This window comes from Falco punctatus (assembly GCF_963210335.1).
Source record: "Falco punctatus genome assembly, chromosome: 2".
In the NCBI taxonomy this organism is placed as follows: domain Eukaryota; kingdom Metazoa; phylum Chordata; class Aves; order Falconiformes; family Falconidae; genus Falco; species Falco punctatus.
Genome location: NC_137581.1, coordinates 69,619,106 through 69,633,827, shown reverse-complemented (window position 1 = coordinate 69,633,827; position 14,722 = coordinate 69,619,106). Strand labels below are relative to the sequence as shown.

At 45.2% G+C, this 14,722-nt stretch overlaps 1 long non-coding RNA gene across 1 annotated transcript; it reads left to right on the top strand.

Annotated features, from left to right (window-relative positions):
• The first annotated feature begins 241 nt into the window (after positions 1 to 241).
• LOC308059663 lies at positions 242 to 10,375 on the top strand. The gene is made up of 2 exons (XR_013926360.1): positions 242 to 4,851; positions 7,258 to 10,375. It is a non-coding gene; the product is annotated as an uncharacterized lncRNA (long non-coding RNA).
• The last annotated feature ends 4,347 nt before the right edge of the window (positions 10,376 to 14,722 follow it).

The following is a 14,722-nucleotide window of genomic DNA, read 5'->3' as shown; positions in this document are numbered from 1 at the left end:
ATTTAACACTTCAAATGTTAAATAAGCAAGGAATTATATGAATCTAAGGCAGAACAGTCCATGTAACAGATGTTAACGGACAATTAATGAGATGAATGTAATTATGCATATTTGTAAGCCTCTGGTTCAATATATCTACTCTAGGAAGTTGTATTTCTTCCAGTATATTGAACAACTTAAATACAAAGATGCTTCTTGTGGAGGCAAAAGTTACAGCATTTACTAGTGAGAGCAAGTTGCTTACCCCCAAAGCAACACTGACTCCTGCTATGGCATGTGTCATCCTGATCCCACTCCCCTAAATATCCAAGGGAACACTTTTAATTTACAAGGAGGGCAGCAGGGCCAGCTGCTGAACTTTTCTTCTTGCCTGATTGCAGTTTATCCTTCTGAGAAATAGTACAGACTGTCTAGGGGTGTTGGAAAACTTCATTAATTATCTACCCATATGCGGATAATTTCTATTATGTAAAGCTGAAAGTAGGGATGCCCTGGATCCTTCAAGTTGGCTAGCACTGTCTGTGGTTCAGTTGTTCCTTGCCTCAGGTGATCAGAGGAGCAATGGTGAGGGCCACCTCCATGGCAGGTTGAGACCAGCGATAGACACACACAAGGATCGATCTCTGCCACAGTACCAAGGCATCGACTGTTTTGTTTTTTTTTTTAGCAACAAACTGCTGGTGGTAAAAGGGTGCAAAGTTTGAGGGGTGAAGCAAAACCAGGAGTATATGCAAAATGTGGAGCTGGGTTTCCCATCTGGTAACATCCCAAACTTCTTCAGCTGAGGTGCATTCCCTCTGATTACATCTAGCTAGCAAATGTAATAGTGTTGAGGAATGGGATGTGAACTGGGTTCTGTGGGGTGAACCAAGTCCAGATCAAAGGGCTGATCCTGGAAATGCTTGAAGAATTTCCTTCTTGTCTTCATTCTCATCCAGAGAAGAGAGGGAGAGTCCTCAAGACAGTGGAAAAGGTGAAGGGTAACAGGCACAGGCAGGTAGAAAGGGGCTTGGATGGGAGGCTTAAATGAGAAATCTGTCCATCACTAGAGAAGAAGAGTAGAGATGAAGAAGATAAAGAAAAATTGGAGATCTTGCATTATGATGAAGATTCAGGGATATTTGGTGTTGGGATACACTAGGAGAAGCACTGTTCTTCTCAAAGGATGGGCTTCATGTGTGTAGCTGGGAATTGTGCACTGAGGATAGCAGAGTGGGGCAAGAGTGTTAAATTGCAGACCAAGAGGAGAATTTTGGTGCAGACCCATGAAAGCTTCATCCCTGCCTTTAGTATATAGGAAGAAAAAAGCTAGATAAACATGGATGCTCTGATCTGTAGAGAAATGTGAGGGGGTAGACTGCAGGTAAGTGCCACCATTAATGACAGCAGTAATTGGGCAGGTTTTTCAGTAAGTAAAATCGATCTGCAAGACAAAATCATGCGTAATTCAAGCCAGGAAAAGATACTGCTGTATTATTTGCATACTAATAAGCTGTCTTCAGCATAAGCTCAGCAAAAGCTATGAATCTTTCAGGTGAGAGGAGCTGTTTATATCCAGTTTTACAAGACACATTAAGCACTAGTGGCATCATGTCATCTGGCATATGTTACAGACCCAGCCCCGCGGTTAAGATGGGCTTTCTCTCTACATTAAAAAGTCAAATGGTACTTTCAATTTAACAGCACTACGCTGTCATTTGCAAACTTAGCTACTGCCCTGTGCATTTGTGTTGTATTATAAAGAGATATCAGGGCAATTTTAAAAACAGTTCAGTAACTATGCCATCACTGGCTTTTTGGTAGCAGTTGCACTTTGAATGCAGATATAGAAAAAGCAGGAAGAAAGAGAAAACGTCTCTTTGTCCTTCTGCTGACTAGTATCTGATACTTCAGGCCTTACAACCCTGGGTACTCCTGATGAGAAAATGGAGACCAAAAGCTTTGGTGGCACCTCTGCAAAACACACAAATCGCTGTTCTCCTCTCCTGGTGGTAATAACCAGCAAGCACAGGGACATCCTCCTAGCTAAAACACTGGCATGCTTCCATCAGGACAAGAGGAAATGGTCTCAAGTTGCACCAGGGGAGGTTTAGATTGGGTTTTAGGAAAAATTTCTTCACTGAAAGGGCAGTCAAGCACTGGAACAGGCTGCCCAGGGAGGTGGTGGAATCTCTGTGCCTGGAGGTGTTAAAAAAATGTGTGGATGCACCACTTAGGGACATGGTGTAGTGGTGGACTCTTGGCAGTGCTGGGTTAATGGTTGGACTCAATGATCTCTAAGGTCTTTTCTAACCTAAACGATTGATTCCGTGATTCTATGAAAATCTTTAACAACAAATCCACATCAGCCAGCTGTCACTCCAAATCTGCGTGGAGAACATGGGATTTCCTTAGGAAGTCATGCAAGAAACTGGACCTTGCCATATCCCCTGGGTTGTGCCCCATGCACCTTGTTCTGAAATGCAGATAGTGCCCTGGAGATCCTGTATCCAGTGTATCCAGGTGCTCAGCTGGATACAGACAGTACCTGCTTGGAAAGCAGGCAGAGGGAAACTTGAGGTTTTTGCAGACTCAACTTCCATCCATAAAAGCCCCCTCAAAAGGCCAAGCAATTCCCACCCCCAGTGCAAAGGACCCCTTGGAGCAGGGCACCTCCATGCAGTGATACAGAAGAAATCACATGTTCCCTGTCAGTGCTGTGGATTTTACTCCATTACCCTGTCAAACGGGGAACATGTGCACATCAGAGCTCATTGTGCCCTGGCAATGGTGTGGTGGTCAGTGCAGGGGGGATCCTGGCTGAGGGTGAGCAGCCGGTGGGGATCTGCAGGATGGGTGCTCAGGCCCACCAGGATCCAGGGATACTTGGAGCCTCAGGTTCACCCCCTGGCTTTGCTGGCAGCAAGACAAAAACTGACCTGGAGCAGAGCTGCCCAGATGGAGATGATGATTAAAAAAGTATGGAAGGAGGCAGCATAGTGTGGAAATCCTGGGAATGGTCTGGATTTCATGGGGAATGGCGTGCCATGTCTTCTACATACCCCAGTGGGAGGACTCCTGGGCTGCTGTGCTGTGTGTTGCTCTGTGTTTTAGGGAGGATGTGCTCGTGGGCAAGGCATGGAAATGGCATCAGCTGCCCCCCCTATGGCTATGGCAGTTTTTCCTTACATAAACAACATGGCTTTGCTGGGCGTTGTATTTCTCACCAGGAAAATTCATATTTGTGTTTACTGGCCATGTATTGGTGTTTCAAGGTTTTTGCAATTCATATCTGCTATGAAACACTATAAGGGCAATTGCTGCACTAGGGTAGTTGTGTTGATTTGTCTATTTGCCCACCTTCGCCAGAATTTCCTGTACAGAAAACTCTGCTGCTGCTGTACTTACTGTGTGCCTGCGTGGCTGCTGGCACTTGCAGTGTGTGAGTAAACGCTGCTGTTCCACCTGTTAAAGATTAACAGACTTCTGTAGAGCTTTGTTAGCCCTGATTTTCCACTATTTTATTGGTGTAATTGTGATACAGCTGGCTTTTTTTTTCATTAAATATACTTAATGAAGCACTTTGCAAGATATAAAGGAAAAGTGCACTAGTTCAGAGAGCCGTTCAGATCTTGTTATCATTGCTTGGGAACTGGAACAAGCTGATGCTATTTAGGGAGACTTCTCCATTCAAGGGCTTGAATGCTGCTTTAGGCATCCCAGAGTTTTCAGGAGAGGCAGGAAGGATAAAAAACTTCTGCAGTACCATCCAGGCACAAAGTAAATGCGGTTGTGCACAAGGTGGCAATGTTCTCCACAAAAAGGACCTTTCCTTCCTTCTTTGCTACAGTCTGCCTATCTACTTTTAGACATAATGCTGGTTTCAGTGAAATATCAATGGCAGCACTTGAGATGCTCCATTCTGCTGTGTCCATGATTGAAGTCTCTGTGAATACATACGGTGAGATACACACACCAGCGGTATGTTCAAATACGTCTCACTGTGAGCATGTGTAAATCTGTCCCACAGGTTTCTAACAGCTTTAGCTAGTACACCAGCCAGCAGCTTGTTTTTCCTGTGTTCTGACCTGACTTGGGCCCCTTGCTACAAGACAGACGTGAAGGTGCTGGAGTGTGTCCAGAGAAGAGCAGCAAAGCTGGTGAAGGGTCTGGAGCACAAGTCCTATGAGGAGCAGCTGAGGGAACTGGGGGTGTTTAGCCTGGAGCAAAGGAGGCTCAGGGGGACCTTATCGCTCCCTACAGCTGCCTGAGAGGAGGCTGTGGGCAGGTGGGGGTCGGTCTCTTCTCCCAGGTAACAAGTGACAGGACAAGAGGAAACAGCCTCAGGTTGCTCCAGGGGAGGTTTAGATCGGATATTAAGAAAAATGTCTTCACTGAAAGAGTTGCCAAACATTGGAAGAGGCTGCCCAGGGAAGTGGTTGAGTCACCATCCCCGGCGGTATTCAAAAGACATGTAGATGTGGCGCTCAGGGACACGGTTTAGTGGTGGACTTTGCAGTGCTGGGTTAACGGTTGGACTGCATGATCTTAAGGGTCTTTTCCAACCTAAATGATTCTATGATAAATATTGTGTCTGTAGCATTAGCTTCACAAGACTATTTTTCAGGAAGAATAAATCTGTCACCATGTTGGTCACAATAGCTGGCCATACACACTTCTGATTCACCCATCCTACGGCTCCAGGCGTGTTGTCCACTAAAACATCGCATCTCAATCAGTCTCCAGAAAGAACTTGGATCCAAATCCAGTAAAGGCTGAGGAATGGGCTGAGTCTGTCTGTAGCAGAGCAGTCCCATCCCACTGTGAGATATGTGAAAATCTTCACAGGACTGAAGTGTCATCGTGTCTGAGGTAAGATTCCCATGCCTTTTCCTAGGAGGGCCTACTTCTCTTTTGGAGAAATGTCTACATAAATAGATGGCTTTTAGTGGATGAGCTACTTGGGTTAAGCATTAGGACTGTCCTGATTTAGAGTGTAGAGAGGACCCTGGACCAGGAGCAGACACATCCAGACTGAGAAAATTGTGTTGAGTGAAGAAGCTGATAGCTAGTCAGTGGTGTTAAAAAGGATGCAGAAACTGAGAAACCAGAAAAGTTTTTGGATACTGTATGGATTTGAAAGAAGAATATTGATAAAATATTAATGCAAATTTATTATGCAAATATATAAGAGTCCCTTCACAGACCTTTGATTTTCTGATCGGCCTCAGGAAAGTCCCTGGCTTGGCATTGCAAATACCAGTCTGGGTGAGGGCTACAACACCAGCAGATACACAGCCTGGGAAGAGGCTCTCATGCCTGTGGACATCTGACCCCTTGGTGGCCACTATTGCAGAGCAGCAGCACTCACTCAATCTCCTTGTAGCTGAGCCACATGCAAGAATGTCACCGTACAGCTGCCACTGCTGCCTCTCCCTGCTGCAGCTCTGCTCCCTTGTTTATCCTGGCAGAGGCACTGGAGAGGGCTCTTCAGGAGAGCAGCAGAATTTGCTGTCTCCACTAGCAAAACCTAATTTCAAGACTTGGTGAGGGCACATCTAGGTGCAGTCCTGTGTGTTAGTTAGTAACTGAGAGTCAAGCATCCCCCACCTAAATGGGTGGTGGTGCGTAATCAGTTGAGGACCTGTTCAGTGTGTCCCTCACTGAGCAGACTAGGAGACATTTTATCCCTAATGAGATACTTCCCATAAGGCTCTTGTCCCACATCTCTGCTACAGGTGGTGATCCAACTTCATCTTCACGGGTTCACCTTCCTCTGTTCATCCTGAAGACACATTTGTGCATGAGAGTATTGCTTGGATACTTTGTTTACAGAGGAAGAAACAATCCAGATCGATCCCCATTTTTCTATGGCCAAAACCCCCGCAACCTCACCATCAGGTATGGTGGTGAGGAAAGGAATATCAATCTGGACAGCTTACAAATCAGAGCTGGACTCTGGATAGACACACTGAGAAATGACCAAAGAGGACCTGCCTAGAACTACTGGTGCACACAGCATCCAGTATACCCGTTAATAATGCAAGTGGCAGGGTGGACATCTATTCTTACATTCAAGGAGGATGTGTGGTTTCTCAAGTCTTAGGATATAATTCTGTGCTTTGTAAAGCAGTAGTGCAGTTCTGTGAGATTTCAGGATCCTGGGTCTTGGTGATCTACTCATTACTTGGAATGTGGATAGTCACTTAGAACAGAACAAAAAAATATCTTACCAAGCAATAAGTGAAGTTCCTGGAGATGGACTGGCCACTGGGCAGTTTGCCCTCTTCTTCAGAGCCCTGCCCAGGTGGGATTCTGCAGTTTAGTTTTCTAAGCTTTGCTTTCTAATCTGCAGTAGGCACAACCCACAATTTATGCTTTTCACATGGAGCATAAGGGCTCACCAAGGGCACGTGCAGGGCATGGGTATGCACGGTGGGCCGGGAAATGTCTGGGCTTGGGTACATGCAGTGGCCATATGAGCTTACTGCCTGTGGCCACAGGCAGAGCACCTTGTACATCTCTATTCCTGTACATGACTGACATTCTGTTATTAGAACCTCCATAGAGCTTTTCAAACCTTAAATAACCCAGCCTCATAATCACTCTGGGAGGTAATTAAGCTGCCTGGTTATCAACAGTGGAACTGAAATGTGGAGTTGGGATCTAGGTTTTGGATGAGTTATCCTTTTTTTTTTGTAGATCGGGTCACAAAACTTTAATACAAGTGGTGTGGACCAGGATTTCTGTTTTTGTCACGGCTCAGCATCGGTACTTGAGTTAGATGTTTAAGAAGCTTCGATTTCCTAGCTCTGTTCTCATAACATCTTCCCATAAGACAGAATCCCAATGTATCTTGTTAGAAAAATGAACAGAACAGGATGTTTCAAAAAATCTAAACTGTACCTAGCTCATGGTACTTTGGAGAACATCACAGGCATGTTTCTCTGTCCTGATGCAATGCTATTGTCTCTCTTTGTATCAGCTTTTAGCCTAATCTGTGATGGACTGAACTTTTTTTTTTTTTCCTTTCTTCTTTTTACCATGGCAACCTCACTATGGTGATTTCAGGGCTAGGGAGCTTTATATTTATCTTGACCAGCATGAAGAAGTCTGAGCCTCATTAACTGAGGAAGGTGGATGGATAGCATACGGAACACACTGCACACAAGACAGCACTTCCCTTCCCAGGGCAACTGGGTCATTCATATTATCTACACGAGCTGCAAGTTTCCTTTTGGAAATACTGAGTTGCTAACTGTTCTCTCTGTCCCAAAGGAAGAAAATCCAGACAGATGGCTTCAGAGAAACCTTGCATCTTTAAGGGAAGACATCCTCCTGGAGCAATAATTAATGCTGGTGGGATTTTTTTTTTTTTTTTTTTGAGAAACTTGGAAAGAACTCAGTATCACCAGAGGGCATTAACACAGAGCCTAGCAGAGGACAGACAAAGATAAAGAAGGGAAAAAATAGCTATCACAAAACAGTGATCCTATTAAAATGACATTGAAGAATTCTATTAGTGCTCTTTGCCCCTGTGCCTGCCTGCCTTCGAAGATTCAAGGCGAAACACAAGTGCCTGTCAGTCAGACAAAGCCTGCTAATAATCTCTGCTAAAAGGTGACATTCACACATCGCAGAGGGACACATGGGGCTTTGGGCTGACCACATCGGGAGTCTGCCAGCAGAAAAGCTGCATCTGGCTGGTGCCAGCACTCCTCACTGCAGGGAAGGGGAGGGGGGCAGATGTGGGCTTGGGCCGCTCACCCACCCCGAGGCTCAGCAGCTCTGCCTGTGTGAGTGGGGCTGAGCTGCTGGAAGAGAAGCAGTGATGCTGTGGCAGCGTTACCTCCACAGGAAAGGAGGCTGGTGCTGTGCAGGCTTTATGTGAGGACTCTCAAGCACTGGGCGAGTGGGGTGCACTTGCATCCTCACTATACCCCAGCTGAAGCGCCTTGCTAGGCTGCTATTCAAGGCTTTCTGATAAAACCTCATTCATACTTAAATGCCATTTTTTGAGCTTTGGATGTGCTGATACTTATTGTTGGTGGGACTCATTAGAGACACGTAAGTGTAGGGGAGGAAAATCTAGATCCTAAGCTAGCCTTTTGCAAAAAAACCGTAACTACCGCCTTAGATGTGCTGCTTAGTTTGGTACTGTGTGCTATATCCCAGGGTTCCCCAAAAAAGTGGTGATTTTGGGAGCCACGAAAACTAAGAGTAAAGATTGCTTTCTACCTAAGATCCCTGGGAAAACGCAAGACCTCTTTCCTCACTAGCAGCTAAACCTTCTTATTTTCACTTCCTGAAATTGTTCTGCCAGTATATTTCAGCAAATGTCTGTTATGTGCAGGAGTATCTAGTGTACCATGCACAGGATTAAGAATGTATTCTTTACTTAAGACACATTCAAAATAAGTTTTGAATTCTATTAATTTCTCTCTATCCCAGTTTTTTTAGTAAGAAAACCTATTTGGATCAGGGTGAAAGGGATAATTTATTGCTCTTTGTAGAAAAGCAGATTCTCTTTTACCTTTGGAACTTACTAAATGTAGCACAGCAAACACACAGCATCTTGTCTGCTTTACTCAGCAGAGATAATGTCTCAGCTGGAATACTTTGTGTAGCGTTGGGCGCCGCATCCCAGAGAGGTATGGACCAGATGAAGTGAATCCAAAGGGAGCTGCAGGAAGGATCAGAGGGTTGGAAATCACGACCTACCAGGAAGAATGACTGCATTGGGGTTGCTTTGCTTAAAGGAAAGAAGATTAAAGGTGGGGGAAGGGAGAATGATAATATTCCTCAAATATGCAAAAGACTGCTGCTGAGAGAAGAGGAAAAATTTCTTCTCCCTGGTGGAAAGCATAAGAAATAATGGGTTCAAATTGCAGCAAGGATAACTTAAGTTAGGCATTATGAGAAAGCTTTCTAACAGGAAGAAAAACGAAGCACTGGGCAGGATTGTCTGAAAAGACATGTTACAGACCCCACTGGGAGTATTTAAAACCAAACTAAGCAACTGTTCCTCTTGGGCAAAGGAAAGGAACAGCTGACCTTGGGAGTTAAAGGGGGTATTGTGACATTTTAGAGGAAAGTAATTCACCTGGAAATTCAGCTACTGGTAAAGAGGCAAGTTGGAAAAAAAAAAAAGAGAAAAAAGTTTTTATTAATGTTTTTCTCTATCTTATGAACTTTTAAAATCATCTTTTCAAGCCTCCTAAGAGGTATGTCAATATTAAAACATTAGAAGGTGACACAAACACAACAAAATGTAAAGGGGAGATGTTTATAGGTTTCAGTACTGGACTGCACTTGGCAGCGCCGAGCCACTGACTTACCCAGGGGCACTTGGAGCAGTATCACTCTCTGGAAAGCTCGTCTCTTTCCAGATCATTCAAGTGAGGAAGGCAGATTTCCCTCCTGCCTTCTTCAGGGGTCCTGGTGCTGCCAAAGGTGGTTCAGAGAGTATTATCATGGCAATCCAGGAAGGAGAATTACACCTGCTCTAAATGGTGGCTAAGCACCAAGCTGGGTATGTAAGAGGATGGAAATGGGAAGAGACGATAAGAAGATTGCCAAGTTGGCCACCACAGCTGAAAACATACTGGCAAGCTTCCTCCCTTGCCTCTCTGCTATGACCTCTCAATCACCCTTGGTACAGCCCTTGTAATGCTCTGCCAAATAGGATTACACTCTGGCAGCGAGAGAATTTACACATTCCATACGACTTGATGAAATAGCAATTGATAAGGACACGCCACAGTATTAACTGGGAAAAATCCATATATGGGGGGGATGGGTGGGTGGGAAAAGGAAAGTTACACCCCCCATTTGGTTGGTTTTAAATCCAAGCAACCTTTGCCTGTGTGCAAGGAGTCCTCTCACAAGCCTTGCGCTTGTTAGAATTTAATTGCTTGCTGATTGTGCTGCTGGCGAACTGGTGCAAATAGAGATGATCCCTCATTAATGCAGAAGCTTACATGAGACCAGCTCCAAGGAATGATTTCAATAGTGTCTAAACACTCTCTGGTCCAAGTTTCCTTACACCAGAATGCCATTTTATTAACATATCTGACAGAAAAAGATCAGCAAAAAGTCTGTCTGGGCACTGTCTCCTCACCCTCTAGATGTTTTTAAAAGTAGGTCTGAGAGTTTGTTTTAGAGGGTATTTGTGGCCTGGAATTGCGTGGAAATGCATTCAGAGACACATCACCAGTCCAGAGGTCAGAGGGTTGACAGCCGCTATTAATCGCCTTGCAGCTAGGCAGGAGCCGAAATGCTACCCTTCAGCCTCACTCAGCCGAAGAGAGCATAGCACAGCTGTAAACAGCTGCACAGAGCTGTCAGGGAAGGAGAAAGCTACACCTACCTTTTGCTTTTGGCCTTGGCTGGGAAACCCAAAAAAAAAAAAAAAAAAGGAAATGAAAAAAATCAGCATGCGGGAAGCTATGCGCAGATTCCTTGTCTTCCTCTTCTGAAACCAAAGACATCAGTCTTCTTTTGCACAAGATGCAAGCTGCGTGTTGAGACACCCTGTGATTATAAACCCTCCTCAGCAAAATTACTGAGGGTCAAAGAATCGGGGGACTCGTGGGATGATCTGATTGGCAGGACAATTAGGTGTGGGCTGTGTTCTTTCATTTCTGCTGGAAACTCGGTGTAATTACAGCTCCCTGTCTCTGGCCTGTGTGATGCCAGAGGTCGGATGAGGTGATCGGGATACTCCCTCTGGCCGTAAAAATCTATTAACCTCGCTTTGCACCACGTATGGCTCAGGCACACAGAAATTCAATATCTGTCCGCCATCTGAAAGCTTTCTTGTCAAGGAGGAAGAAATAGAAGTACTGAGGTGAGCAGGCTTTCCCTCCAGTATTTCCATTGGAATTGCTGTAGAGAAGCTCCCAGACGAAGGGTTGGGCGTCGAGGCATGGCCGGGTTTGGGGAGCCCTGGGAGGAGCCAGCCCCGCAGCTGTGGGGTGCACTGCAGATCTGCTTAGCAAGTGATGGACGACCACGGGAGAGGCAAGCACAGGGTTTCCCGTGCTCACTGAAGGTGCTGCTTTCCTTATTTAAAGTGGGTGGAAAAGGAAAATCTGGTGGAGGCTTGCTACTCCTTCTTATAAAAGGAAAGTTCTTGAGCACAGGAAATTAGGCTGCCCCAGAAACAGGCCAGAAAATCACCGTGCTCCAGAGACTGTAATCTTTATTTTTGGACATACAGGGCAGAAGGATTTTTTGAGTGAGGATCCTACTTATCAGCTTTCTTAGGGGCTAGTTTTTGGAGAAAGGGGCAAGTGAGATCTTCTAGTTAATTTGGTAATCTGCCTTACCGAGTGGGAGATTCATCTGCCTTAAGTTAGGTATCTAAAAGTAAAAATGTCCAAGCCTGAGTCAGCTAGACTTTTACTGCCTCTGTAATTGGTAGGAAAAACAAAAGAGATGGCAAAGGCAGACCGGACTACTCAACCTCCAGTGATGCCCATTTCCCTTCATCTTCTATACAAGGACCCAGTCTCAGGTGACCACTTCAAGCTTTAACACCTGACTTACAGGAATGCAAAGTTAGGTGAGATTCCCAGCAACCACCAGAGTAAAATTGGAGCGCTTTTCACAGATGATGTAAATGGCATTAGAGGGAAAAAAATGCCACCTAATAGTCAATCATTAGCTTAATTAGCTCCAAGCTATGAAGTCAGGCAGTTCCAACTGGAGGCCAAATCCAGCCTGTGGGCTGATTCCATCTGGCTTAGCTCTGCTTCTGCTGGGGCTATGTGGTGGGACGAGAGGCGATGGGGAGCAGCTGTTAGCAGCCTGGGTGAAGTCCAGCAGTTCCTAATGCCTCCTACTGTGCTTGCACCCAGCCAAACCCTCAGCCTGGGGAGGTGCTGTGTCCACATGGCTTGCGAGGAGAGTCTCCAAATGGGCATCTGGGCTCCAGGAACACAAAACAAAGCTTGGACTATCCTGTGAATTAAGTCATTCTTCTTGGCCAGAAAGAGACTTAGGAAAGTAAACATCTTGAAGCTTGTATTGCACAGCCCTGCTTTTGAAAGCCCGAATTAAGTGCTTGGATGTGCAGCCTGTGCTGAGAGGTAGCGTTTGTGCAGTTGGGGTTCATGCAATTCCCTTTGGAGGAATTTTCACAAAGAAAAAAGGACTTTGTGTTTTCTGACATTTGCTGTAACTAAAAGGCATTGTGAGGACTTCTACAGAATACCAATTAGACTCACAGGTTAGTAAGCGAGAGCTATGTGCTTCATGTTGGCTGAGGTCACTGCACAGCAGAAAAAAAAAAATCAGAGCTATTCACAAACAGCCTATCCCAGAGCTGCAAATCTGATTTCTCCACTTTAGCCAGATGAGGATTGTTAGCAGAAGTAGCGTCTTTCCTTACATCAGCTGATACAGTTAGGAAAGAGTAGACTAGCTGTTGGGCTTTGAGCAAAGCCTGAAACCGAACCTGGCAACCAGAAGAAGGGCTTTTGCTCCCAGGGGTTCGTCTGGGCTTTTCTTTCAGCTACATCAGCCAGTCTAGGAAGAAATATCACCTCAACTATAAATCATTACTTTTATCTTTGACAATCACAGCTACTGCAACGTTGCTCTTCATTCCTATTGCTGTTTAACAGTTGCACGGCTTAGGTCCTTCTTAAAATATCCTTGAGATGTTCGGTGCTTTTGTGTTTCTAATCAGCTTTGTTTAAGTTTTACAGGCGCTGCTTGTTAGTGCTGGAGCCACTGGTGCCATGGGGATGACTGTGCTCTCAGGTCACCAGGGAAAACCCAGCTGCCCTGTGTGGGGATCAGGGAGACCTGGGCACTCCAACAGGTCCAGGTATGGCCCATAGGTGATGTTTTATGGAGGTCCTATATCCTTAGATGGAGCAATCCTATATCCCAAGGAAACCTTTCCCTATCTTGAGAAAGCTGTAGAGCAAAGTGTACCCTGTGTGCTGAAGTTCCTTTCTTCCACAGCTACCACATGGCAAACACACCTGCCTGGCTGGGGACTGACATAGCACAAAGCAGGAGGACAAGAGGGATTCCCCAAGGCAGAGCCAGGACTCACAAGGAGACAGACACCACGACTTTGAGCTGTAGGAGGGAGAGACCATTCCCTAATGTTGCTGTTCCTGCCTGTCTACAGCTTCTCCATCACTTAAGTGCTCCACAGGCCACCTGTTTCTGGCCAAATGTGAGTTAACCCCCTGGAGCAGGACGCTTCCTTGGGCCACCTAGTCTCGTGGCATCGGGGTGGGAGGAGAGGGGTGAGTGGTGGACTGCTCTCATTTCCCTTGAAGCACAGCTGGAGTTCTTTCATGAACAGCTCCAGAGGCGTGCCCTCCTGGTGGCTTACGACTATTTTCAGAGTGGGCTAGTGAAAACATGCATAAGGAGAAGCACGTTGTAATGTTTCTAGCACATTTTCCCAGTGGTGTGGAGCACGAAAACCCTACTTTTCATATGGCAGTAATGAGCAGTGTTTAACAAAAATATGTAAAGTAAAACCAAGGTAAATTGGAACTATTTACACTCATTTTTTACTACTGTTAGTTCTAATCCAGAAGACAGGTTTACTTGCTGTCTCTCTCTGGCATGAAACAAAGGGAATATCTCTAATAGTGTTACAGCAGCCAGAACAGAGTTTAGCCACCTACACAGCTTTAATCAGAACATCTTTCACTGCTCATAAGAGGAATTTATCCAAGTAGTATCTTTTAAACTGACCATGCTAGCGTTTCTGGGACAAGATCTCCATCATTTCTCAGCATTTGTCTCTATCTGTCACATTAACCTCCCACTGATTTGTCTCCTAAATGCCAGCTAACCAGGGTCAGAGTCAGTCACAACGTGGCCAGGAGGGCCTTGAGGTAGTGCAGCTCTTTCCTCATTACCTGGCTTGGCACATGTGCATCAGGCAATGTTTATGTGGCAGCTGAGACCGAAGCCCCTGAGAGTCCCCCAATTAATCTGTCCCTTGGACAGAAGAACGGTGAAAAATGTCATTCTTCTTGATGGATGTAGTCCTTTTACAGCTGGTCTAAGTCCCAGCCCTGTAACTCCTACACCAGTGTGCATCATCGCTTTCTTTAACATTTCTATTGCTCTGCACCATAATCCTGTAGGCTATGTCTGTGCTGCAAACAGAAGAGGATTAGGTACCGACGCCTGGCCCTAAAGCCAGGTGGCTCATTGGGTACAGCTCCAGTGGCTCATTGGGTACAGCTCCTATACAAATATACAGTTCCCATGCTGAGAGTGTACTTACCTTCAGTTCACACAAGCTGAAGGAGAGGGCAGCTGCTGTCTTTTCTAAATTTTAGTCCACGTGGTCCTTAGTCTAAGTAAATTGCTTGAAGAAATAGTTGCTCTCCTCAGGTTGATATGAGGCATAGTGTATAGTTATAGCATATAGTATCAAACTTCTCATTGAACTCATTATTAAAAGAACAGCTTTCAATGCTAGGAAGAGTTCGTCATCAAGTAATGTAATGACAGTGTTGTCTCAAAACAGTATATGGAAAGTACATACAGGCATGTGCAGGCACACACCACCTGGTTCATGACCTGCTCTTAAGTTCTCTGGGCACTACAAGTAAAGTGTAATCCTTATTTCTTTAAATAACTCATTTCTTCCTCTTTCAATGAACTTACTCATGCTCTTTGAACTTCAAGGTAGCAAAATCAAAGGCAGTCACTGTGTCTCTTAGGAGTTCTTGACCTACTTTGTACTGATCAGTTC